At 35.4% G+C, this 27,567-nt stretch overlaps 1 long non-coding RNA gene across 2 annotated transcripts; it reads right to left on the reverse strand.

The window, feature by feature from the left end:
• Nucleotides 1-415: 415 nt before the first annotated feature.
• LOC125694151 (uncharacterized) lies at nucleotides 416-25,611 on the reverse strand. Of its 2 annotated transcripts, XR_007377430.1 has the most exons (6): nucleotides 25,516-25,611; nucleotides 13,523-13,557; nucleotides 5,033-5,105; nucleotides 4,077-4,283; nucleotides 2,683-2,753; nucleotides 416-501 (listed from the first exon to the last, which is right to left on the reverse strand). It is a non-coding gene; the product is annotated as an uncharacterized LOC125694151 (long non-coding RNA). The 2 variants fall into 2 exon arrangements; XR_007377429.1 differs by lacking the exon at nucleotides 416-501 and having other exon boundaries at nucleotides 2,629-2,753.
• Between the last annotated feature and the right edge of the window lie 1,956 nt (nucleotides 25,612-27,567).

The raw sequence follows: 27,567 nt of genomic DNA on the forward strand, positions 1-27,567 counted from the left end.
TATTTTATAGATATTTACCAAAATACTACCTGATTTTGGTTTTTTACCCCTATAGCTTCATTGACCTGATGATTCAAATAGATAAACCAGCAAATCTGTAAATGTATTAGCAGAGATTAAGTTCATGGACACTTTCATATAACGTGCTCTGTTGACATATTTTATGAACAATGAAAAACTGAGAGTAGTTTCACTTTAAATGGACAAAAAAATTGATAATGTATTATCGAGTTCCTCTTTATTCTTTTAGTGACATTATTATGTTAAACCAGATAGGAGTATATTAATAAAAGGTCCTTTTAAAAGACTTAAAAAAAATCTGAATACGCCATTAAACATTTGTGTATATTCAGACAAGAGGTGTAAAAATGGTAATTTAGGAAAGACACATTCATGAGACAGCTGAAGGCTGTTTTTCCAAAGTAAAGACTTTATTTACATTTTTATTGGAATTAACCACTGTTCTTTTCTTCTTCTTCTTCCATTTCCATACCAAACAACCTAAAATAAGCATAGGTTTCAGTTCCTAACAAGTGGACAATATGAGGCTCTTTAGCTACTCTGTATCATTTCTTTTCAGGTTCAGTAATCAACAGAAGATCCGCTTTTTTTGAGAATCTTTTGGTGATACAAGTGTCAAATTAACAACACGTAGATTTGGTTTAATGTTGCTGTTGCCAAAAATGTTATAACCCCATTTTAAAAGAGCAATTACTCCACATCTGTTGATTGGTACTAAACTAACACTGTCTTCGTGCAGTTTAAATAGTGCAGAAGTGCTGCACCTGTTTCTAATTGGATTATTAGTGGAACTGTCTATTGCTATCTATCTTTTCATTTGCGCTATATCTTTTCATTTCTGTATAATTTAAGGAGGGAACTGCATTCAGTGGCTTTGTCTTTTTATATTTTACTATCTAAATTTTATGATTCATCTTCTAAATTGTATTATTCTAAATTATTTTAGTTTGTATATAAAGAATTCAGAAAATTACAGAAGAAGGCCTTCTTTCGTCTATTAGCCTTCTTTCTCCAATATGTTTTCTTAATACCCAAGAAAACCTCTGCATTCAGAAAAGTATTGTTGTTCTCTGACAACTTGACAGATAACAGATTCTGGTGAAGCCCAGAAGTCTTTTGTTCCAGTGCATACCACAGAACTATGCACAAGGAGAGATTGGACAGAACATAAATGGTTTTAACTAAAACAACAAATGCTGAAATCCCTGTTACAAGAATTAGCTCAGATAAGAGTAGACACAGAGAATAGCAAAGGAGATCAACCATTTGTACTTGTAACTGACCAGTAAATGGTATTTTGTTTCCCATTTTAGTCCGTACTTCTCACTATGACTATGTAGGATAGGGGACAAAATGATTTAAGCTGGTAAGACTAATACAGAGAGTTGACATAACCATGATTTTATTGATTCTTCTGATCCTTTTCAGATTCCAGTAATAGTTATTTTATGCACACACAAATGATTACATAAATGACTTTCTCAAGTAGAAGTAGCTATCAAAGTAAAAACACTGTAACAGTTTGTTTCAATTTGAAATTTACCAAAACGTATTAAACAGATGACTAATTTGTGATGCAATTCATTCAGATTACTACTTTGGTGCAAAATGATATTGCTTTCATTTCATAGTTTTAAAAATTATAGATGTTTCAACATTATCAAAGCAGTAATGCTATACTAAATAAATTATATGGAATGTAATGAAATTAAGGTACTTCAGAACTTTGATTAAATAATGGTAATAGAACTAATTAAATATATTTTGATCTATTAACAAGCGACTTAATTTATTACACTAATTTTTGGTAATGTTCCAACATATTCAAACAAATAGAATTGTACATTCCCCTTATTTAACTTAATATGTTAATTAAGTTGCTCTTATTATCTTAATCTTCAACAGTGAAAATGGATATGTCAATCTCCCAGTTGTTCAAGTAAAATCCCTGTAATCTTGGGACTTTGCCTCTTAATGGCTAGGTACACTTTAAATCTCCAGGGTAGCCAAGTTAATTCCATTGTATAATAGTCACTCCTGTAAAACTTGACTTCCACTGCATTCCAATTCTCAAAACCAATTAGTACACTTTATGATTCCATTTGGAACAGCTCCAAGTTTACAACCATATCACTATACTTCATTATTACTTTATCTAAACAGTCTGACTTAGATCCTTTCTATTGTAAGGTGGTCTCCTAACAAGTTCTAGAAATATTGCACATATTTAACAGATGTCAGTACTACAGATTTTTAATTGCCTGCTCTTACTTTATAACATTTACTCAAGCACTTGAATCATGGAACCATTTGGTGACAGAGAGATATGCTGTCCTTCAAATTGGACAAGAGGGGCAAAGAGGTCATGGGAATGAAAATAAGAAAAAAGTCACACTCAAATTTGAAAGCAGCATAGCTACAAGACACTTTGGCTAATAGCTTGACAGTACAGATGTGACACATAATGGAGAATTCCATACAAAACCTCCAGGGTTTGCTCTTGGCTCTCAAGCACTCAGAAAGGTAGAGGTTTTGTAAGTACCTTGACCTTGCAGTCTGCTACTGTGGCAAATAAATTAATAAGTGTTCCCATCAAGGTCCAAGGAAGTAGTCAGAAGGCCAAATTAAACATGCAGAAAACAAGCACCACACATCACTTACCTTTTCCTCAATAAAGCATTGTTTTTCACAGTGTTTTCTCATATGAGTGCTAAACAGAAGAGGAAAATGATCTGTTTAGAGGCTAAGAAGCATTACCATTTATTTAGAAGATACTTTATCATAAGTCTATTTGCTGTTCTGTATTAACTAAGAGCCAGAAACCCAGTGGGATAGGTAATCACTTCTGAAAACTTTCTGAACTCGCAGTAAAACCTTACTGACTGCCTGAGGAATCTCTCTCCATATTCAATTTCCTGAAAGAATATAGTTCAGTGTCCCTGCTAAAACAACTTGGGAACTCAGCAAGACGTTTCAGATAAACAACTAACTCAACACTACTTTATGTTTCAACTTCAGTAGTGGGGAAAAAAAAAAAAAAGAACAGAAAAAAAATCTTTCCTGTATAATGTTGTAGCATTTCAGAGCAGTTTATAATTATTTCTTGGAAATGAAGTCCAAAGTTTGCCCTTTGGAAAAGAAATTTAATAAACAATTTTGTTGAGCTACATCAACATGAGAGATATGAAATATTGCATCAAGAAGTTGAAATGAAATGTTCCTATTGTTCCCACATTTTTTTCTACAAACTATGCTTCTCAGTTGCAGTTTGAGGAGAAAATACAATGGCATTCAGAAAGGATCTGAAGATGCAATAATTGAACTTTTCTAACATAAAAGCTTATGGGTGCCAAGGGGAAATTAAGCTAGTTATTATTGTGTAGTGAGATAAAAGTCTGGATAATGTATGAGAGAGAAATGCACTGGAAGCTTGATTCCTGACCCAGTGTTAAAGCAGCCAAGAAGAAAACATTTCCGAGATGGGAATTATATTATTAGAATTGTGTATTTTTATTTATAAATAAATTGCATGCTATTTTATATTGGCAGTCAGAAATGGCTATTATTTGCCTTCACTGTGGAGGAATTTACTTCCAGACACTATTAGAATCTAAAGATAACACTGAACTTATCTACCATCTCCTCAGGGTACCTGCTAACAAAATACCTGGTTTTTGCTTTATGATTCCTTCTCTTCTTAGTAAAACAAAACTAACAGTAATAATAAAAAGCTATATTTAACCTCTAGCAGTGTAACTTTCATCTTAGAAGAGCGAGTTGCGACTTTACTCATCTAACATCCTGAGAGATAAGAAAAAACAATGGTCTGTGAGGCAGGACAATTCCACATACGTTGAGGTATCACTTCTTGCAGACTCACACTGTGGAACAGCCAAAAATGGAAAAAACCCTATTAAAGAATCTTTCATCTTTTAAAAAGTGCTGTAGGCAGCATGTAAGCTTAATGAAAGTCCCAGCTCCCCATAAACGCTGTGTATTCTTTAAGGCACAATTCAGTTCCACAGTTACAAGGATGCTTTATCTATGCAGGATACAGAATTCTGTGTGTTGTATCAGGGATGCAGCATCTGAACAAGAATCCATGTATTCAGACCACAAGAGTTGCAGAAAAGATCAGCACTGAAGAGAGGACAGGTAATAGCGTCACTGAAAAGAGTCTACACCATGGTGGCTTCTTAAAGGAAAGTGCCAGGATGAAAACAGTCACCTTTCCCAAGGTGATAAAGCATTAGTTCCTTTCCCTGCAGAGGAAGCAAACTGTAGCTAAGCAGATGAATGAACTCAAAATGGTAAAAAATTCATCAATAAAAGGGTCTATGAAGTTCATAACTCCCATGTGGATTTTCAAACCATCTTTGTCTTTTTTTTTCCCCCCCTAAATCTTCATAATAAAATTCAAGAGTTCGTAAATTTTGATTCAGGTTTTAATGCTTCATATTGAGAAACAGGCCCACAAAGTCATACTGAATGTATTTTAAAGGACTAACACAATACTGCTAAGCTTTTAAACATATCACGATCCTCAAAAGCTAAAACTTCACTCTTATTTTTAATCTAATTTCTTAAGTCAATAAATCTAATATGAATGTGTCAGGCTTCTGCATGCTTCTTTCTGCCTGTCAGTTCTTCATAACAAATACAGCTCCAAATAAGCAATACGTTTTTATAAAACCCGAATATGACTGAAGTTTTCAAGAGAATCAAATGACGACTAGTGTTGTGAAAAACAAGTAGCTTGAAAGACTAGTGACAAGCCAAGAACCTTCTGCAGAAAAAATCCTGATGTGCAAGTACAATACTGTCAGAAAAGATAACACACACAGAAGAAACTGTATAGATTCACCAGCATGAGTAAAAGTTGTAAGCAGACCAATTTAATGAGAGACATTAACACAATGGAATTTTGGAGAATTTCTAGTGCGGGTATAAGATTCTCTCTTTTATTCTAAACTTTTTTTTTTTTTTTTTTAATACTGAAGAACAAGCATACCTTCACAGACGTATTATTCGAGTTCCTTCCAACTTATTTTAATTCAGTAGATGATACAGCTATTTTAGAAATCCTACAAAATTTGGAGGAAAACAATAAATTTCAAAGACATTAAAAATCCAGGAGATTAGCACTTCATAAATTTTTTTTTAGAATCTACATAGAATCTACACACTAGATTCTATGAAATAAGCTTTTTTTGTTTGTTTCTTTTTTTTTTTCCAGATAATTTTCCATTTTCCAAAGGAAAACCATCCTCAACATTTTTAAGTTAGCTACATCTCTCACAAAGATTTGAAAAAAGAACACACAATAAGGCAAAATATCAACATGGCTGCTCTCTTTATAAAATATGAAAATATCAATGAAGTTCTTATTTTAAACCAAGTACCCCTTCCAGCATCAACATGCTTGTAACTTGGTGATGAAACAAAATTCTCAGTGAATATAGAGTAAACCATCGTCCTTTACAAGGCAAATACTTTTGACAAATTTAATCATCTGTTTTCCTTGCAGATATATGGCTACCTAATCTAGAAATAATACCTGCGTTCAGAGCTTCCCTCCCATCACCAACACGCACTACAACTACATCAGTTCCAAACAAACTTTAGGCCTTGGGAAATTAATACATCAGCATTCCAACTTCATAAATCCACACATATGCAACTTTTACTTATTTATCCTTCAGATTTAACTGTTTCAGGAATACAACGATGTGCAGTACACTGCACCTTCTCTACCAAGAAAATTGGAAAGTGGGAAAAAAAAAAAAAAGGTCAACCTCAATTTTTTGGGTTGAAAAGTATGTGCTGTAAAATTGGCAAGGTAGATGTGGGGACATTCAGGAAGTAGGCCAGCACAAAGAAGTACATGTACCTCCCATAGATGGTAAAAGGGTCAGGCAGCATACAAAGTGGGTGTAAAAAAGATCAAACAGTAAAAAGCAATTAACCCTCTGGCACTGGGAATTGGGATTTCCTGACACCAACTGCTAATGTTGGCCTTAAGGGGTTATAAGATCAAAAAATAATAAGCCAAGCCTTGAAATAAAAGCTATCATTTTAGACAGTGAGGGAAGGCATTTCAAGTACATTCTGGGCTGCCAGATTAGTACTGTACGAGGGGAAGGGCACAGAGGAGAAATACTCTAAAAGATAAACGGTAAAAACAGTTTTCCAGATTCGGACTCACATAGATTTCTTTCAACTACTCTTTTTCTTTGTGAATTGAACACACTGTTTTGCCCTATATATCTCTGATCTATGACTTCTTCTCTAATAGGGATTACTTTTTACTTTCTGTCCAAGTTCCCCCTCATTTTGTAACTAACTTCTGAACATCATCTATATTAGCTGTAGGTGGTTTACTTAATTGCCTTGAGCATTATGATTCTTTTACTTTCCTTCCACACAAAAGGAAAAAGAAAGGAAAAGAAAAAGGCAAGTGACAAAACAGTTCCTTTACAAGAACAAAAACTTCAGATAACCTATATCAGAACTGACATGTTTCAAACAGCCATAAAAGCTTATGGCAGAGGGGTTGCTTCTTTGGTTTTAAAAAGGCCATTATTTCCAGGACGTCTTAGGACTCACCCTTATTCATTGATAGTCTACTGTTTATATATTTCCAATTTATAGTGCTAAATTACTGCAGAAATATTAGATACTTTGTATAAAATAATTACAGAGTTTTCATACTGGTTGATCATTTACAGAAATTCTTTTAAAACACAGGGTAAATCTGACAGTTTTTTCTTTAGTGCAAACTAACTATCTAGAAGCTGTCATATTCAATCCAGGCCAGTCTATGATTCTATGATATAAACGTTACCTGATGGAAATAGTCTCAGCTCTTTTAAAAAATTAATCAAACTTCATTGATTTCCTCCAGTTGAAAATTCTGCATAGGTGGATTCAAATACCTGTGAGATGTATCAGTATAATTTAACACACTGGATAAATACAAGGAAGGAAAAAACCTTTGGTATAAACCTCTGTAATTTGATTGAAATTTGGTTTCAGACTGCTTTAGACAATAACAAAACAGAATCAGATTAAATTTGAGATATAATCCATTTAAAATCATCATGACAAATTTATTATATCTTTTCAGACATCTCCATATTTGTGATTAGATGATAAAAGGGGCTTTGGTCCAGAACCATGAACTGTGGCAGTGATCTCATATCTGAAACTCTGAGAAGGGTTAATAATATAGCATCACCCAAACAGGATTGCCCCCTGCTGTTTCTCAGTGTCTTAAAAACTTAGAAAAATATGTATTAGTATTTCTAATATTTCCTTAATTCTCCTAATTTCATGTATTTCATGTATATATTATTCATGCAAGATATATTTTACTCCATTTTAGCTGTCTTGAAGGAATACTTTGTATGAGGGAAATTCTCAGCTCACATTTATGATTATAAGTTGATTATCTTATTAAAAGAAAGTGCTCGTATGAGGTTTTTCTTTAAACATAGCAGTATTGTATTTATATCACATAATTCCCAGAGAATTTTGAATTCTAGTCTCCTGAATGTGGCCTTTTCCAATTTCATATTATATGCATATGTAATAAAACAAAGAAATTGCTTATCACTGGTACTAAACAAAAGGCCAAACAAAAGCACTACATCTAGAACTCCATGGAATAAGTATTAATTAGATTCTTTTCCCAATTAATTTAATAGTCATCTAAAAACCACAGAGTTCATGTAACAATAAATCATATTTAACTCATCATGACTTAATAAAATTGATACTCCATCACTGCAAAAAGGTAGTTATGTAACTTTTTTTTTTAATCCTTATTTAAAACTATTATGCAATCTTCCATGCCCTTAAAGATGACCTGTGGAAAGAACTCAGTGGCAAATTAAATATTTAACACTTGAGATATCAGAGAAAATTAGCTGAATCCGTCTGAGGAAATCTCATACCATCAGTTTAAGGACATGCAGAAAACTATAAGGAGAAATACGTTTTGAATTTAAAAAATATTTGTTTCTCAAACTAATGCCTTCCACTGATTTTCATGGAAACTACAAGAGATACAAAGCATACAATAACATTATTTGATAGAGTAAATTCCCAGCTACAAAGCACTATTTTTAGCATGGTCACCACCATTAAATGTGTATTTTCTCCAACAATGGACAAGTGCCTGCATACCGGGCTCGTAACTATCTGCTCCAGTAGAGGTGAGCCACTGCTGCTGAAATGCACCACCACAGCCACACTGTGCTCACATCCACTGTTCGGTCTCCATATACATTCAGCAAATGTCAATGAGTGCAATTTTTCCACATGGAGGAATTCAGTGGTGCACCTTTGCTTCATATGCACTTCAATGTCAGACACTATTTTTTCACACTGCCCCTCTGCTACCATCTGTCACATGGCAATAAAATACAACAGAGTGTTGGTGGGAGCCTTGACCACAGCACCACCAATACTTGCCTCTGGTATTGTGGGCTGACATAATAAAAGAGGGGACATTTCTTTAGGAGAAGCTCTCATACATTTGCAGATGAAAAAACAAAATCAAACAGTGATGCTAGTGAGGCATCAGTACTTAGAATTAATCTGCATATTAAAAACAAGCAGAAATATCCCTGATTTTATCTTGACATTGATTTATCAAAATAGCAGATATTATTTCATACCAAAACGTAAAAGACATAGTACAGTAATGGGATTTTGAAAGCAATAGACAAAGAATTTATTAACTAGAGAAGTTCTACTTCAAGATCAGTGCACTGTTCCCAGTTATTCCTGCTCAAAACCTGTTTTATGACCTGATTGTTCCTCTAATTAAGAACCTCTGTAATTTCAAGCTAACTTTATGCTGCGGGAATTCAGAGCCATTTCTTCTTGTGCCAACATTATTCTTTAGCTTAAACAGTTCTTTTTCCTTCTTGGTATTTCCCTACATAATATATGTACATAACATAATCACATAACTTCTTAACCTTTGCCTTCTAGGACTAAAGAAGCCAAGCTCACTTACTCCCTGTCCTTTCCCCCAGATAGTCTGCAGCTGCTCTGTTTTCAATTAATCTTTCTCAACATGATTGACTAGAATAGCTCACAGTAGTCCAAATTACATCTCATAAAGGCTTTTAATAAGGAGACTGATACTTCTGGTAAAGATCCGAAGTGCTTCTCTAACACGCTGATTCTCAAATGGATCCCTGAGGAGCTACACTTGCCACTGGCTTCCTCTTCCAAAGCTAGTACTGAGCTAACATTTTACATTACTTTCAAGCACTTTGGGAAATGATTATGTCAATGCAATCTTTTTTCTTTTCTTTTTTTTTTTTTCCTTTACTGTACTCCAGAAAGTTAAGATCGTCTATTTCCCAATTCTCCTATAATGATCATTAAAATAAATTATTTCCTCCCAGGTAAGAAAAAAAAAAAACAACCTTAAAATGTGTTTGATGGAATATTAATAAATAAATAAATATTATCTGCATCTTATCACTCTTCACAACATTTCATCTCTAAACCACATTTGAGAAGTTCGGATTTAGGAAAACCTGACCACCTAGGGCCTGAGACTATAGTGTGGTTCTTTTCAAGATCAATTAGAATTACACTATTAGCATACCAGCTCCACCTCAAGGTTGCCTCCAATTAACATTTCTGTTCTGAATGTAACAGCTTCATGGGAAGCAGAGGAAGAAAAAATGAGATCACGCAGTAAAGGATCAAATACAGCTTAAAATATGTGAAGACACAGCTTTTAGATATACGCAAGAATTGTTTGAAGATTCTCCACTACTTTGTGAAAGCCTGCATGAAATTAAGAATAATTTCATTAATATGTTTTTCAATTGTGTTACGTAAAAATACTCATTTTTACATAGCACAAAACAGTTTCTCATTGAATATTTTAGCGTCTATTTCATGGCAGTTAATTACACTACGAAAAAACATCCCAATCCCATTAATTAAAAAGCAGATATTTGTTCTTCAGCTGTCACCTTAGGGGTACACAATAACCAGAGTTACACAGATTTAAACTCTATGGACTAAGTGCTTCTGAATGCACATACACGCTGAATATCAAACTACATAAACCATGCTTGATGTGACACATCTTCAATGGAAGTTTGGCAGGATGTTAATTTTTATTCTGTGTGCCAATGGATTTGTGTGTGAAGATTATAGTTTTGATGCTGGAAGTACCCACTAGAACATAAGGTCCACTCATGCTTGGTTTTGCACTGTTTCTTTTACCATTTAAAAACTATAATTATAGAAAATTTTCCAGCTAAAGTTCACATTCTTATTCCTATACCCATTAATTCCCCTTGTTCATCTTCACTGCCCACAACATTTCAAATCACACATAATTATTCTCTTTTCAAGTACATTTAGCATACACACTATATGCTAAATACTAGTGAATAGAGCCAGCCTATTGCATATGCTAAAGCACATCTACTCAAAGCAACACGATGAGTTAAAGAAAATCCTAAATTCAATTGTACACAAATTGATAATTCAAAGCCAGAGACTAATTTGTTCCCGACAGACTGCAAGGCTGATTTCTGCCCAATAAATTCCTTTTCACCCCCTTAAATTTTCCATGCTTTTGAAATAATGTCTGTAAGCTATTACAGGGCACTGATGCTATCCCATAGGATGTGAGTTACCCTGATATGCTTTGACATTCTTAAAAACAAAGCCTTCTCAAAAGAAATTTTTGAACGTAACTCTAAGCATTCTGAGCCATCCCTCACTGGAAAGACCTCTTGTTTCACCACTGACCATGGTGGTGGTAAACATAAGGACGCAAAATTGAAGACGTAAATACTATCCACTGCTACTAACAAAGGATTTTAAAGGATTATAGCTAAAAAGAAGTGCGGTAAGATTTGCTACCCTTGCAAAATATTTGTCATGAGTAATTTGAAGTATGTAATCATAAAATAAAGACAATGTATTCCCAGTTTCTAATACGAGGTTAAGTTTTAACCTAGAATGAATAAATCTAATTGCATAACGGAGCATGGCAGACAACAATTTTACAGATTGCATTCAAGTTATTTCACATATATTCATATATATTTTTCCAAGTTGTGATGCCACTTCTACAGAGAATTAGGAAGAGAACATCTACAAGTATCTATTTCAAGATAAAATATATACTTATTCCATAGAAAGGATTTCACACACCCTATGGTAATCACTATGCAGATTGCAGTTACAATTATACAGGCATTACAGCCAGGACACAGTCTGAAAATCAGCTAAATACCTGTTTAAAACTTCATGAATGCCTTGGAACTAAGGTATCCATCAGCTGGGATACTTTCAATCACACTGAACAGTAGCTCATATAAATGCAAAGCAGGCATGAAAAACAGGCAGCATGGTTTCTCCAATCTAACACTATTAACCATCTGACCCAGTATTGGCAGGACGCATCTCAGGAATGTCACTGCTCTGCCTAACAGAGGTCAGGAAATAGGGAATGTATTGCAAAAGATAAAGGAACAAAATAGAAAGTATATAATGAACCCCTCCATGCTGCTAGGAAAAGAAATGTATTGCACTAAACCTTTTAAAGCATTCTTTTCCCTGTTTTAAAAAGTCTGCTTTTTACATAAAGGAACCAGGAGGACAAAGTCTTCACACACACACTCATAACCTGTAAAAATGTCTTTGAAAAGCTTTACATTTTCTACAAAAGAGGCTTCCTGCAGCCCTTTGGGAAGGCTAACAGAGCTTTTAAGTGTCATATTTTTATTCTTTTCAACTTGTAGATAAAATCCAGGTCTGATGGAAAACATCCCCCACATGCACTAGTTTTGCAAGGGGACTTACGATAATTTTATCTTGCTGATAATACTGTAAGTAAGCAATGGACAATATCTCATCCCAGTAAAACAGTCTGCAAAATGAGGATCAGACAAAAATACATTTTAGGGAGGTTCAGCAAATTAATTCCATAACACAGTAGTAGTGCAAGCTTCTTGCACCCAAAAATATCTTATGCAGATGCTTATAAGGTCAACATGATTAAACACTAGATAACGTCCAATAATTTATCTAATATCAAATACGGATATTTTCTTCAGTTAGTACCTACTGCACCAAGCTTTCATCTCTAACCTGAATGAAGTCAATCAGTTCCCTTTTAAATAGAGAACTTTTCATTGTGTCCTGCATTTCTTTGTTTACTTCCACTAAGTTGGTGGAAACATCTTGAATGTGAAGATATAGTAATAAACACCTTGCATGTAAAGAGATGCAACTATCACAAGAGCCCTTACAGCTAAGCACATGCACATTGTATTTTAAGTGCCAGCTTGCACTTGCAAAACCCTGATTACAATCTTCAACATCACGGTACTACGTGTACGGAAAAGGTTTGTTCATTTGATTTCCTCCTGGTGAGGCAGTGCGTATCTTTCAGGCTAAACTCAAGTGAACAGCTAACCACTCAGAAAGGCATAGAAACTATTAAACCCTGTATCTAAAAGTCACATGAAACTCCATTCAGTGGTCCATTTGAATCTGAACTGTAAGGCATAGGTTCAACAAGATATTTCAAGTCTGTGAAACTTACAGTGGCTTAAGTTTAAACCACAATTTTCTATTCCTCTGACTTCAACTGGGAGTTTAGTTGCATTTACATTTGAGCTTACAGTGAGAGAATTATTGTTCTTAAACTTTGCCATCCCACCACAGGATGAAACTCATGAACAATAAAGTCTACAAAATTCTTGTTATGCATTTCATACAGGCACATCTTCAAGTCTTTTGATTTTGATAATGTACATTTGGTGTAAACAGTAATTTACATTCAGTTCCACGGTGCCTCCCATCACATCTCTGCCCTGCCTGTCTCTGAAAAATTATCATTTTCTTTACAGGACCGTGAAACAGCTTGGTGAGAGTATCATTTGGTTACACATCCACATTTATAACTAAAGAAAGTAAACAAAAAAACCACACCTGTTGCATAAAGTGTTTGGGGAAAAACAGTAGCCTGATCTCTGCCACCGGTATGTGTTTCATTTCACAGAATTGTGAAGCAGATCAAGAAATCACAGAAGGTGACAGATAAAGAGGTTTTAAATTGGTTTTAAATTCAATAATATTTTCCTAGGAAGCCAAAAATAGACTTCATCTGCTAGTCTTAGTGGCAATTATCCAAACTTGAAATCAAAGAAGATTAACATATGAAAATATATCGTATCAAGGGATAGCTATGCTTTTTCAAACATGATTATTCCTAGCTGGTATTCCTACCTTATGTAAAGCACTATCTGATTAATCTTTAAGACCCAATTCTACATTGAGCTCGAAGGGAGACATTTCTGAAGACATTTTCTTAACTTATTAAGGTAAATATGATGTATGGCATTAATCTAACAAGACATGGAATTATTTTAGGCATGCAGGAAATGAAAGTCAATTTCCAAATGTATCAAAAATGTATGCAGGTTAAAACTTGCAGAAAACTCACCTTGGGAAAGGCTCAGAATCTCTCTTCTGGCTGACCTGGGAATATAAATGAGGTTTTGGTCAGTTACTATAATCCTTTTATGAAAAACTCTACAGATACAAGCAGAATACTTCAGACAGAATATTAAATCAAAACACTCTAAACTTCCTTAAAGCACAGGTATAACTTCTATAGAATCATTTCATTGTGTGAAATCTCAATATTCTTGCTGTTGTTTGGAGTAACTTGGAATTAATTCTGCACATTACAGTGGAAAGAATCTACAAAGTATTTATTTTGATTTCTAATAAGCATACACCACAAAGATTCTGAAATTGATGGGAATTATCATTCATATACCGTTTTTGTTTGTTTGCTTTTATTACTTTGTCTCTAAGACTGTGCTGTTAGGAGAATTCTAATATCCTGAAAATAGCAACTCATCATCTGTGTAGTAGTAAATTTATTCTGCCTTCATGATGGATCATACCATGGCAGCTGTTACTACATGAGAATTTCTCTACTATTCAGCAAGACATCTTGATCCCATAAGGCAACGAGGAATGACCTGGATTGATAGGAAACTCGTGTGAAAAAAACTTCAGTCCTTGCTAAATGAAGTCTCTTACAAAGATTCAGCAAAAACACACACACACACAAAATACCCTATCATTTTTAAATCTCATCTTTCCAGAATGTTCTCATGAATGTGATACCACAAGAGAACAAAAATGATTTACAATCTCAAAAAAAAAAAAAAAAAGTGATCAGAGCTATCCTGTACACTAACAAAGTGTTTTGTATTTATATAGGTACATATTCTTTTGTACTTACATAGGTACACACTCAACAGCTCATCAAGACACAGTATCATAGTGAGTACTTCTATTTCTTTGATTGGTCTGTATATTTCATAAGGGTTACTGAGCACATCAATAGATACTGAAACTAAGCTCTCAATATCCAGCAAGGTTAAGTGCCTTTCCCATCCATTTCTCTAGGAGCACATATCCACACGTACAGAATTCAATGTAAAATGGTGACCTTAAGTGTGTTGAATTAAGAGCCTAGGTTTTCAATTCCCCATCTTGTGCTTAGATACACTGTTTTCTTTACTGGGAAGCCACTTTAAAATTTTAATATAGAATCTCTGAATAGTGCTTGCTTTCATGCAGCTCTTCAAACCTTCTATCTCAATGGCAAACAAATCACTCTCAGAAAGTATTTGCAGTAAGTGATATCAAGCAGGCCAAAATACCCATTGACCCTGAAAGCAAGACAACATTTTCATTTCAAGAAAACAAGGAAACAGTCACTTCAAACGATGTATTTTGTATTCTCCAATACCTTTGGCTGAATCCTATTCACTCTATCTGTAAAACCCTCAAACCATTATAATTTACCAAATGAAAAAGCTTCTTTATCAGATGAATAATCTGCAGTACCAGAGAAGTACTGTACATACAGCTTCTATACAACAGTCAAGAGATTTCTGAAATGCTCTCAGGAATGTAACTTGCAGAAAAATTCTTAAGGCAATGATGTTGCTTATATTCTTTACGCAGATGACAACATGAAAATACACATTGGAAATGAATAACAGAAATTGAAAAACAATGCATTTAAAAAAGAATCTTTAGAATTCTGTACTATAAGAGATTATTCAATTTAGTAGATCTTACAGACTTAAGTGGGACAGAAGATCAAGGCTTGGTCGATAATTTATATTCTACATTACAAAGTGCAATCAAACAATTTAATGGTTCAAAGCAAGCAAACTAAAAAGTCCGCTGTCCCTTACCACTATTCAGAAGAACTGAAGAGCCATTTGATTTAAACGAAGGAGTGATCTTTCCTGCATACAACTATGCCATCAATTTTTTTTTTTTTTAATCACCCCATCCCAAAATCCTTTCTTCCTTCCTGCCATTTAGAACTAGCCTATTTCTAGAAAGCAGAGATATTAACACCGTGATTTCCTCCAACCTAAGTTTCATCTTTTCTCATAAAATTTGCTCTAACCTTAAATGGTCTTGCAACTAAACTTTGGCTGTCTCCATCCACCCACTTATTCCAATTGGAATGAGTTTTTTTTTAATACAGATAAACAGACTGTATAGAATATCCCTGCAAAGATCTCAAAGCCTTTGCACAAATAAATACATCCTCCACTTTACCGAAGATGCTCATATGACACTTGAATATTCGCTTTTTCTTTTTCCCTCCTGAGCAATCAATCACAACCACTTTTCCTTCTCTGTGAATGGGGTTTTGTGGAAACACCATGGCAGAGAAGGTAAACCACTCAAGGAATACACAAGTCATCTCTCTCACAGCCAGGCATGCAGATGAAACTGAAGATGTATCAGTACGTCAACTGCAAGTCACAAATTAAAGTGTATTACTGACAAGTGATATAACTCCAAAAAATAATGAGCAAGATCTAAATGTTAAGCAGTATGTGAAAACCTTCCAGAATATAGCAAGATCATGTCCTAAGCATCTTGAACCAGATGAGCATTCTCTGCTCTCTGATTAAATTCTTCTGACTCCTCACAGTTGCTAGTCATTACAATTATGATTTGGAATCTCTCTTTACTTGGAAAAACAAACAAAAAATCCACAACACTGCACTTTCCAACTAAAACAGTTTACAGTTCATAAAAGAGATATCATACCTAAACTAACAACGGACTAAAGATTCAACTTGATCTAAAGAAATTGGTTACCTCATGAATTTTCCTAAAGCACAAAACTGAGAACACTCTGCGTAGCCTTCAGAGAAAGGAAAATACTACCACATTCCTGAAAAATCACTGACAACAAAGCTGGCCTGGCAGTAACTCTTGTGAAAGGCACCATCTATGATTGAGAGCAGCTTAACCACTGATATTAAACAGAACTTATGCTTTTCGCAACAGAAAAGACAAATAGTTGCTTGTCTTTTCAGAGAGATCTATACTGTACGTGGAGTTCTACTCAAATCTTTAAAAAATATTTCTGTTTTACTTGATGTTGTCATATATGATAACATGTTCTTGAGAAAAATTAACATACCAATGATAAGAATTATTCTAGTTTATTATTCTTGGTTTTATATAGTCCAGTTTGAGATCTTTAATTCTAACAATTATAGTAGTATTATTTTCGTTGAGTCCTTGCTCTTTACAGGGAATCAGGGCAATATGATAACCGGTGCAGAGTCTAGCTTGCAGGGCGATTGGTACAAAGAATTCTTGATCCAGATATAAACACAGGTAATAAGAAATGCTTGGACAAAAGCAAGGTTTTGAATTCTTCACATTAGCAAACAGTGCAAACTGAAATAAGAAAACAATATTCAGATTCAGTAAATACTGTCATTTCCTTTCTTATGTTTTTTTATCTTGGTTTGCAACAAGAATCTTCTGAAATCTTTAGCCATAATACAGGTTTAAAGTACCTTCCAATGGGGCATAAATGTTAATCCACACCTTTGTTTTTCAAGAATGAAACCATAACACATTTCCTTTAGTCGTATATGAACTTAGAAAAACCCTGTATATTTGATTACAGAATATGACACCTATTTTCACTGCAGGAAATCATACAAAGGTGCTTTTTATTATTATTGCTCAGAAAAACAAAGTACAGTCTAAAACAATTGTGAAATAAAACAGAATTAAATGTATGAAAGCTTTATTGGCATTCACTATATATCCATCTCAAACTCGCATCTGCATGAACTTGATATTACGTTACATTTTGTATCCTCTCTCCACTTTGGTTTACCCCAAATATTTATTGTGGGTAGTCAGGGCATATCAGCATATAGCTGAGGTACATTTAGAATTGCTGTCATATTAATATCTGAACAAACAGTGCTGTTACTACCTCGGAAATGTTTAGCAAGAAGCAATACTAAATGAGTAGGAAGGAGATATTGCTATTCATGTATAAGAAATGATTGCTCCAATGTACTGCTCAACTCTCAACTGGAAAAAAGTGACAGTACAAAGTGCTTCAGGAAAAAAAAAAAATATATGATACCTGTGAGCAGCATTGTGTGCTGAGTGAACAGTATATGAAAAGAAATATTTAAAGTACATGCACAGGACCAGAGCAATCTGCTTGAACAACTTAAAATACATTACAAAATAGATGCACTCCTTCCATTCACAAAACAGACACATGCTTTAGGTTTTGTTATCTCAGTATTATTACAACTGTATTGTGGTTTAACCACAAAACCAGCACAAGCTTTAAAACAGAGCAATAATAAAGCACAACAAATATTTATCTGTGCCACAGGATACAGCTTTCTATTATGCACTGCTGGAGTTGGTTCAGTTGTTTTGCGCTGGAATTATTTGAGAAAGCCACATGAGAATTCAAATTCTCCGCAAATTAGACAGCAAGTTAAACTCTCTACCCACCTCTCAACAATGCTTCAATACTAAAACAGTAGTATCTCATATACACTGCCTTCTGATTGTAAAGCACCAGAGGGAAAAACAATCTTATTATGGGATATTTCCTTATGAAAAACACCTCAGGTCTCAGACTTGTTCTGCTCCATGCCTCTACAGAAACTAGAGGACAAAGATGCAGGCTTCCAGGGCTGCTGAACATCCTGTGGAAAACAAAGATGCAGATACCAGATGCTTGGTATGTGGGTATTTCTGTTGTTCTAAATATGTTCTTGTTTTTTAAGTGAGAGTTGCAGATATCAAAACATTGTCCACTGCAATATGAATTTGAATAAGAAATGGCAACCTCTAGAACAAAAAACATTTCAAGTTAATTCCTAGTGGAAAAGACAACTTTACCCAATACATCAGATTTTATTTCAGAGAAATACATGCATAGTCTATGTGCACACACACATGCTCTTAGCATATTGTTTTTGCCATAGCTGGAAAGAAATGATCTGCAGCTTTTTCAGCAGTTGCTCAGACTCAGACTTCCTGAGCTCAACTGATCACTCCATCTCAACAATGTACTACACATAGAAATCACCTACATTAACTACCTTTTGAAAAGATATTACTAAAATTTAACTGCAAATACCTGTTAGCTCCTACCAAAACTAGAAGAGCAGCATGTTTTAACTGAAAAAAAGTATGGATCTTGAAAGCTTGAAAAGCATGAAATTATGCTGAGGGCAAAATCCATCCCTGAACAGTGAGCTCAAATAAGGCCAACATACTGCTTAAGTAGTATTCAACCTTAAGTAGCTTTCAAGATTTACATTGTGTTTATGCAATGCACAGATGTCATGCAGAAATTAATTCATAGCAAATAAAAATTAAAACAGAATTAAGGAATTGTTCCATCATCATTGGTATCATTATATCAACCTGTTTAGTAAATCATGTGCTTTATCTCAGTAAAATCCCATTTCTTTATGAAACTGTTAGCTGTTAGTATGAACTACAGCTTGCATGCCGGGCTCATAACTATGTGCACCAGTAGAGGTGACCCACTGCTGCTGAAATGCACCACCATTGCCTCACTGCGCTCATATCCACTGCTCAGCCTCCACCAAAATTCAGCAAACATCAATGTATGCCAGTGGTACCATTTTTTCTGCATGGTGCAATTCAATGACACCCCTTGGCTTCATATGCACTTCCACATCAGACATCATTCTGTCAGATTGCCCCACTGCTGCCATCCATCATACGGCAACAAAATGAAATGGAATATTGGTGGGAAGGTCCAACTTCTACTGTCATACAACACCCATCTCTGATGCTGTGAGCCAAAACAGTAGATGGGAGGTAGTACATTTGAAGCAGCCCTTAAGCATTGGAGGGGACTCATCACAGGAACCAAGAGAAAGCGGTGGCATAAAAAAGAAGATGACAAAGAACTGTCTATAATTGTTCTTATCTACACACACACAGAATAAGAAGTCTTTTAACATTTTAACAGTCTAATCTAAGCACAGGAACCAAAATCTATGCATGGACTCTCCAAATACATCCGGAAAAGGCTTAGCAATACAGTTAAAATTGTTGGGTAAGGGCAACAACAGAAAAAGGTAAACCCAGAAGAAGGGCACCATGACATCTTTACCTAACAGGTTAATTCAGGCAATCAAGAATTCTGACTTTGTATGCACAGTTTCTTTCCTATTCCTTTCCTGCAGAATCCAAATGGCTCACATGTGAGTTATTTTTGTTAAAACAAAATCAAATATTAGTGATCTACAATTTGCAAAGAAGGACATTATGAGCAGCCGTCAGATATGTTTCACAAGGGCAGCCCTTGACCTTTGGATTCTTCTGTCACTTACCAGATGGGCTGGGGTTCAACACTGATGCAACAGTACTGGAGATGAGCCAGTAAGGAATAAAAGGTTGGAGTGATTACAGCAAGACATACGTGCAGTTGACCCAAATGAGCAGAAAGCATTCAGTCACCTGAATAATACTCTTCAGCACCCAGCAGAAGCACAAGCAGAAATATTTCATTAGTTTTGCAGCGGTTTCTCTTTTTATCCTTTTTCTCTGAAGGCAACACAAAACAATCACATTTGAAATTAAATGACTGTTTTAATTATAATAGGTGGTTGTTTTTTTTTTGTTTGTTTGTTTTTGTTTTTTTGGTTTTTTAACCAACACGGATATTCTCTCTCACTTGGCTGAATTTTTTTAGAATTTTTCATTCATCGTTTTATTACTATCGCTCCCTTAAGATCATCATATTGAATCAGTCCCTGAAGTAATGAATACTGTAATTAAAACTTGGTTAAAGGTAGTTCACAGCCAAATGTTGCTCATTTCTCCCAAACATCTGGTTGCTAATCCAACTTCCAGTTTGCTGGCTGTGATAACACTCTGACTCTGCTAAAGAAACTAATACAGCTTTTTGCAGCTATTTACATGAAAATGTAAGAATCAGAAAACAAAACTACAAAAAAAGCCTTTGGGCACTGAAGCTCTCATGGCATTTCCTACAGAGCCATTTTGTCTCACATGTTAGACTTTCCTTTCCTTCAATATAATCACAAGGGTACAGAAGTGAAAACAGGTGGGGTTAACTAAAAGAATCTGTTCATTACCCCAAAGGGACCACAAATTGCATTTAGATCCTGTCCTTCCCAGTCCCGTGGGGCACAATATCAATTTTAAGTAAAATATAAGCAAGACCTACTTAGCATGCATATTCATGAAGTTGGAAAGTGAATACTTAAATTTAGTGGGAGCTATTTATGCAAATGCTGAGGAACAATTGCCACATGAAAGCTGAACTTATGTCACCTATGACTAACTCTTGCAGGTTCTGCGCAATGTAATTCTTCACCTTACATCTTGGACAAAAACACATTAAGACAGCAGATAGTTCTACAACACAGGGTGCAAGGAGAGCTCTGTTGAGTGCTGTAATGGGAAAACAACAGATGTCTAGGCAGCCACAGAAAGTGTCAAACAGGCCTGTGAGAGCACTGACGGTGGCTGGCATAGAGAGCCACTGACTCCATGTAAAGGGAGCACGCACCTAGAGGGTTTTGTATTGAACGAACAAAGAGAAGAGCTGAACGTAAAACAATATGATGAGAGTAATAAGGAATGAATGAGCAGATGAGATGAACTTACTGGGTTGGGGGACACAGGCTAAGCAGGGCTTAGAGGACATAGCTACTGTTATCATACTAACTGTAATCCTTTCCAAAACCTGAAAAGAACTCACAGCTTCCATTTCATGGAAAATTGGATGAAAAGTTCAATATTATGCCCTGTTTTGCCAGAAGCTTAATTAGAGGGATCACATTATAGTCTATTTTTCTACCATAACAGACCATGTTCTGGAACATACAGCAAAATCAGTACACGCACACTCAGATCTGCTGTGATCTGGAATCGACTGACATCATACTACACATGTTCAAAAAAATGATTGCAGCTTTTCTGTATTTAAGGGGGCACTCACAGAGAGAAAGAGACAGCATGGGCTCTCCCACCTCCAGGCAACATGCATAGATCAAACTACAGCCTGATTGTGCTTTTTCAATTTATGTTGAGCAAAATAGTAGGCAGAGTAAGAGCCGGACGTATAGCTCTGGCACAAACAGCACATCCCAAATCACAAGGTAGGGGTTATTTCTACAAAATAAGGCACTCATCATCTATTTGTTTTCAAAATGGAGACACGTATAGATGAATATTAAAAAGACCACCTTCTTCTGCCATCTCAAAACAGTGCCTGCATATATAGGTAAAGTGCTTATTATCTTTATAATATCAATATATTATAAGTACGCACAGAGCAAGGCCAGGCAAAGTTAAGCAGAGTATTTGCAAACAATAAGATCCTGTATTTTCAATACTGACAGCTGTAAACTTTTAGAATAAAATATTGTGTAGCCTTAATCTCATAAAAATACTGCATTCATTAATCTTCATATTAAAAAGACTTTTCAAGTAACAATAAAAACATACCAGCAATACTTCTTATCTATATTTTTGTGTGTGTGTGTAGGTGTTAGTGGTCACTGTCTTATTCCTACCTGAAAAAACATGGCACTGTGACGTTCCCATTGTAAGGCTTATCTCTAATGCAGGTATATCTCCACTGGAGCATTAAAACTATGCAGAAATACGGAAGGTGACTATTGACTTATAAGTCATTGTCACAATTCAAAACATTAGTCCAATTTACGATGATAAGTTAATTATATATCACGCAAGTACTTCAATGCCCTAAAACAGCTGTGTTTACAGAGAACATTAAGAATAATATGGTACCTTCTGATATAAATATTGTCTGTCTTTTAATAATATATAGGGCAATAAATTCTACTCTATCATAGACCAAGTAAAAATTCAATTAGCTTGACAGCTGAAGAACAATGATGTAATTACCAGTTTGGACAGCCTGTAAAACCTCACAGTCCCATTCACAAAATGAAAAGAGTTTTTTGTTCAGTGCATAAAGTCTATCAACAATATCATAGGAAGGAGGCCCTACAAAACACTTAATTTAAAAAATGATCCTCATAAAAAGAAATCTCTTACTATACCTCAGGTTTTTGTTTGTTTCTTTTAATAGTTGATCACAGTCTATCCTATTGTTTTCATGTTTTTGCCTCACTAATAAAGGGAAGGAGAGTAACAGGAAGAGGAAGGGAATTTTTATTTTTATTTTATTTTTTGGTCATGGATGCTGATAATAATATCTTAATTTTTTTTTTTTTTCCTAATGTTCTTATAAATTGTCTGTCACAAGACTAAACTCAACATGTATTGATAATTAGACTCCACTTACTTCCTCCAAGCTCCAAAATGCTTTTTTTTTTTTTTTTCTTCCTTTGTGTTAACATTTTTACATAGCAGAACTACCTCAAATAGTACCACAAAGGCAAAAGTCTGAGTAATATTAGACACGTTTGATGCCAAAAGAGCAATAAGAAGATAACTTACCAAAAAACTCCTAGGAAAGATCAACAGGCCTGAAAAAAATACCCTGTAGATCAGTCTGTCTTAAAACAAACCTCTGGTTCTGTAATCATCCAGGGAATATTTCCCACATGTTTACAAAAACAGAAGTATCTCCAAATTTTTCAAGTACTTTTCATAATAACTCAAGCCTCAGTACTGTCCGACAATTAAAATATCAACTTATTCACCCCAAAACTACAATATTTTATTATGTTCTCTTTCTGTGCTCAGCAAGATTAGGAAAAAACATGCAGCTCTGGGATTTGGATGTATCTTTTAGACAGGAAATTAGGCCAAAGAGGAGAGTACTGAAAACTAGAAATTGAACATGCAGTTAATCGAAGTCAGTGGGTTTCCGGTGACGGGACAGATGAGCTTCTAAGAAAAAAGAAAATCTCAGTGGGTAGGGACAAGGCTGAAGCTTTAAGGGCAGCATTGTATTCATGCAAATCTCTCTTGAACCAGCATTAACTGCATCTGTAGGAAATAACACAATCTTTTTGCCTAGTTGAAAAAATATGCAGACTAAGCACTAACTACTCCTCTCCATTCCAGTTCCCAAGTTGCTCAACTGTTTCACAACCACCTAAAGATTGCTTGAGCAACAAAGACTAGCAGAACTCCTCTGATTTCAGTGGAAGAAAGTCACAGAATTCAAGTCTCCAATCCTTCTTTGTCTCATTTTATTATTCAGAAACAAGATTTATTCTAATCTCATACAGATTTTTTTTTTTAAATAAGTGATGAAGATTTTTATACTAATGTTTAAAAATATATGTTTAGTTATATTCTTCCACTGAGCAATGGAACATTCAAGAAAAAAAAAAGTTTAAACATTTTCAATTATTGGAGAATTGCAGAGAAAAGAAAGAATACATAATTTGTCAAACTGCAATTCTCTCTTCTCCCCAAAAATATATTCATGATTGGAAGAAAAGAGCATACAACACTATATGCAGTCAGTTTTCACTTGGCAATTCACTGAATTAAACCATGTTCCTTTTAATGTGGATAATGAAGGTACCATATATATATAAAGATGTAAATATTTAAAATATATCTTCCATGGACACCTCCACATATAGGTAGATACGTAAACTCTGAATTTTTTTATTCCATAGAAACAGTAGGGAAAAAAAAATCACGCTGAGGATTTTGATTTATATTTTCACTTCCTGACAGATTTTGCAGAATGACATGGTGCCTTATTTTATGAACTCCATCCTCATTAAAATATCACACTCGGGAGTCAAATGTTTAATCATTACTGAGAATGTAACAATTCAAGTGGTCATAATGAGATTAATAAAGCAAGAAGGTCCTTCAGATAGAACCTTATGTCATGTTAGGCCTTATTAGAAGAAGAAAGTATCTTGTCACTAAGTAACATATTCTGGAGGGACTGTCAATAGCTGTCAGATGGTTGTTCATTAATTGTGATTCACTACTTTGAAAACTTCATTTTTCATTTAGAAAACCTGATTTGGGATACTGCAAATTCATACTGCCCTACAGCAAATTTCAGGACCATGAAAATTGCACAACAGGTCCTATAATTAAAGTGCTTGCTACTGGGGAGGGAGAGGAAATTAAATTGGCCACTCCTGACCCAACAGCATAACACGACTCGCTTTTCTGCAAACAGGTAACGTATTCCTGAGCTGACAATGACTGTTGAAGCTGTAGGCGCAGCTCTTTTCTCTGCTGAGAAGAATGCCATTGTTATGTTAATTAATCCTCCTATAAGACATTACCCATGTACCGTGGTTTTGGTTAGAATATGTGTCATAAAAATCACAAGCTCAGGAGTAGAAATTTTCTTCAGTTTCACAAGTTTACAGCTAGCTAGTGATACACTCAACTTTAACGTAACTGCTAATATTTAGCTGAGCAAACCACTTCACAAACCAACCTCTTTCCTACCCCACATTCCAAATAAATACATGATACTTAACAATTTACCTTAACAGTTATAATGCATCAGGTGGTAACGTGATTCAGGAATGCAAACCCCCATTCTGGCAGGGCAATGTGAGGGCTGCCCACTCCCTTGAGCTACAAAGCCCCGTCCTCAAGGCAGTATCATGGCAACTTGCAGGTGCAAGGGCAAGCCAGGAAGCCAATCTGCAGAATGGGCTATTACTGCAGCAATTGCTGGGCCAGGGCCAAGGCCAAACTGGGAAACCACCTCACTGCTAGGGTCCATGCCCTATACCTGGCCAAGCAAGAGAATATTGTGCATCTGGTACAGCTCTGCGAGGTACTGGGCACCCAAGGCTGAGAGCTAAAATGGCCACCAGCTCTGAGGTGAGAGCGCCGGAAGTGCCCTGCTTAGGGTCAACATGGCCACTGAATGCTATCAGTGCACTCAGGGCCACGAGACATGCATCCCCACAGTCCATTTCCTTTAATTAAAAATAAAATAAATAATAATAATAACAATAATAAAAAATCCAGAATAGAGAATTCACAGAAAACTCATGCATAATGACTTTATGGTCCTTGAAAGAAGTGAAATTGCTTCTAATAAATTATTTGCAATTACAAAGTATCATTGGGAATATCAATAATCAAATACAGTTAACTCACCCAACTGGTGGTAGGGTCTCTGGCTACAAAATACTTCTCCTCTGGTGGCAGCCTTTACCTAGAAAACCCTCTCTCTTTGTAGCCTAGCCCTTAAATGTGTCAGTCATGTGGGAAGCAGGTGAATTGCTCACACCTGTGCTTCTTGGACCAGCCACCACCTGCACCAGGTGCTCAGTCATCAGTTCAGGTCCTGATGTAACAGTTCCCTCACAGAACTGAAATTTACCAAGGGAGACTGAAATGCAAATCTGTTTCATCTCATCACTCCAACTCAGCTGTGTGACAGAAGCTTCCAGAACATCAACTGCTAGCCAAAGAAGAAACAAATTAGAAGGCAAATAAAAACATATTTACTTGGAAAAGACTAATTCTAAGCACATGATTTTAAATAATACCCTGAAATATCACTTTTGTAAAAAAGACTGCAACCTCAGTCATATTTAAACACAAATCCATCTAATAACACAAGAGTTATGAGACCTGATTCTTCTAATAGCATGACCTCAAAAATGTCAATGCATTCTTCAAACAATAAATCAATCCTTGAGTTAACCTTGTGAATGATTTAAAGTTTTCCTTCAAGTTTGAGTTTTGATGCTAGACCAAAGGCAGTTGTTTCCAATGCCAGCCGTCAACATCATGTGTTAATGGTTAAAAGATATTTCTTCTAAGGAATGTTCCAAGGAGCATTCAGGGAATATATAGAACTGCTACCTCAGGAAGGACACCAAAGGATAAACATGGCCAGTTGTTATCAAGATAAATGCTTCTCACTCAGAAACTCTACAGAAGTGTCTGGACACAGCAGCACAAAATAGCAATTAAGTGTATAATGTGCACCTTGCATGTTATTAAAACCTCAGACACTTCTGTTAAGAGTATTCTGTAAGCCCTAAGAACCCCTGTGCACATATTTAAGTCATTTGGGAATTGTATATCTAAGCAGTTGCTTAAAGTTAATCCTTCATAAGCCAGAATAGCAAAACATTCAATTTCAAGAGCTAGAGAAAGTTTCCAGTGTACATAATGACTAAAGAATGACTTAGGATACACTCTATTACCCTAGCAAAATTTTCCCTTTCCAGTTATCCAAGGCAAGTTTGAAGCCTGCTCTGAAAGTAATGCCTCCTATATTTTATGTTGGCCCAAAACCCTAGAGGCAGATGTTGGTGGTATGGTAGAAAAGTCTGAACTTTCCTGTTCATTCTGTTAGATGTTGTTGCTGTGTGACAGATTGCAGCAGTGGGCAATCTGACAAAATGGCATCTGAGATAGAAGTGTCTATGGACAAAAGGTGTGGTCCTGAATTCCTCCATGTGGAAAAAATGGCACCCAGTGATATTCATTGATGTATGCTGAACATGTATAGAGACCAGTGCAGACCAGACAATGGATGTGAGCACAGTGAGGTGGTGGGTGGCATATTTCAGTAGTCATAACAACATGAAAGGCAAGTGACATTCTGATGGCCATGCAGGTTTTTATAAGTGCATCATGCAGGTTCTTGTTCATAGCTGGCAAAAATTCATAGGTAATGGTGCTGACCGTGTTAAAAAACAGAAAGTTGTGGTTGAATTTGCTTTATTAGGGAATGTTATTGTTCTTTTTGTTGTAGTTTCCATAGAAATAAATAGGAGGCATTACTTTTGGAGTGACTTATATATACTATCTCATATTAACCTGCTAGTCTATGCTGCTCATGCTTTCTTCAAATTTAAGACAATACTTAGAAAAGAAGATTATGTAGTGTTTTCCTGCCTCCAAAACACATGCACATTTGTCAATGTAGTCAACAAAATACGCCTATCACTCAGGAGTACAACAAGCATTGCAAACTCTACAGAAACTTAAAGCTCCTCGATTAGAAATGAGCAACATTACCTTTTGCAGTGTGCTTGCTTTTGCCTGCCTTGTCTTGCCTTAGGAAAACCCACAGAGGTCTAAGTGAGGCTCACATTTCTTTAGTGCCATATACTGCCATTACTTTGGCTGGCAAGAGATTAACTTTTATAGCCAATGCAATATACACAATCAGCAAAACTACTATGGTTA

The sequence above is a fragment of the Lagopus muta genome, chromosome 5 (genome assembly GCF_023343835.1).
Source record: "Lagopus muta isolate bLagMut1 chromosome 5, bLagMut1 primary, whole genome shotgun sequence".
In the NCBI taxonomy this organism is placed as follows: domain Eukaryota; kingdom Metazoa; phylum Chordata; class Aves; order Galliformes; family Phasianidae; genus Lagopus; species Lagopus muta.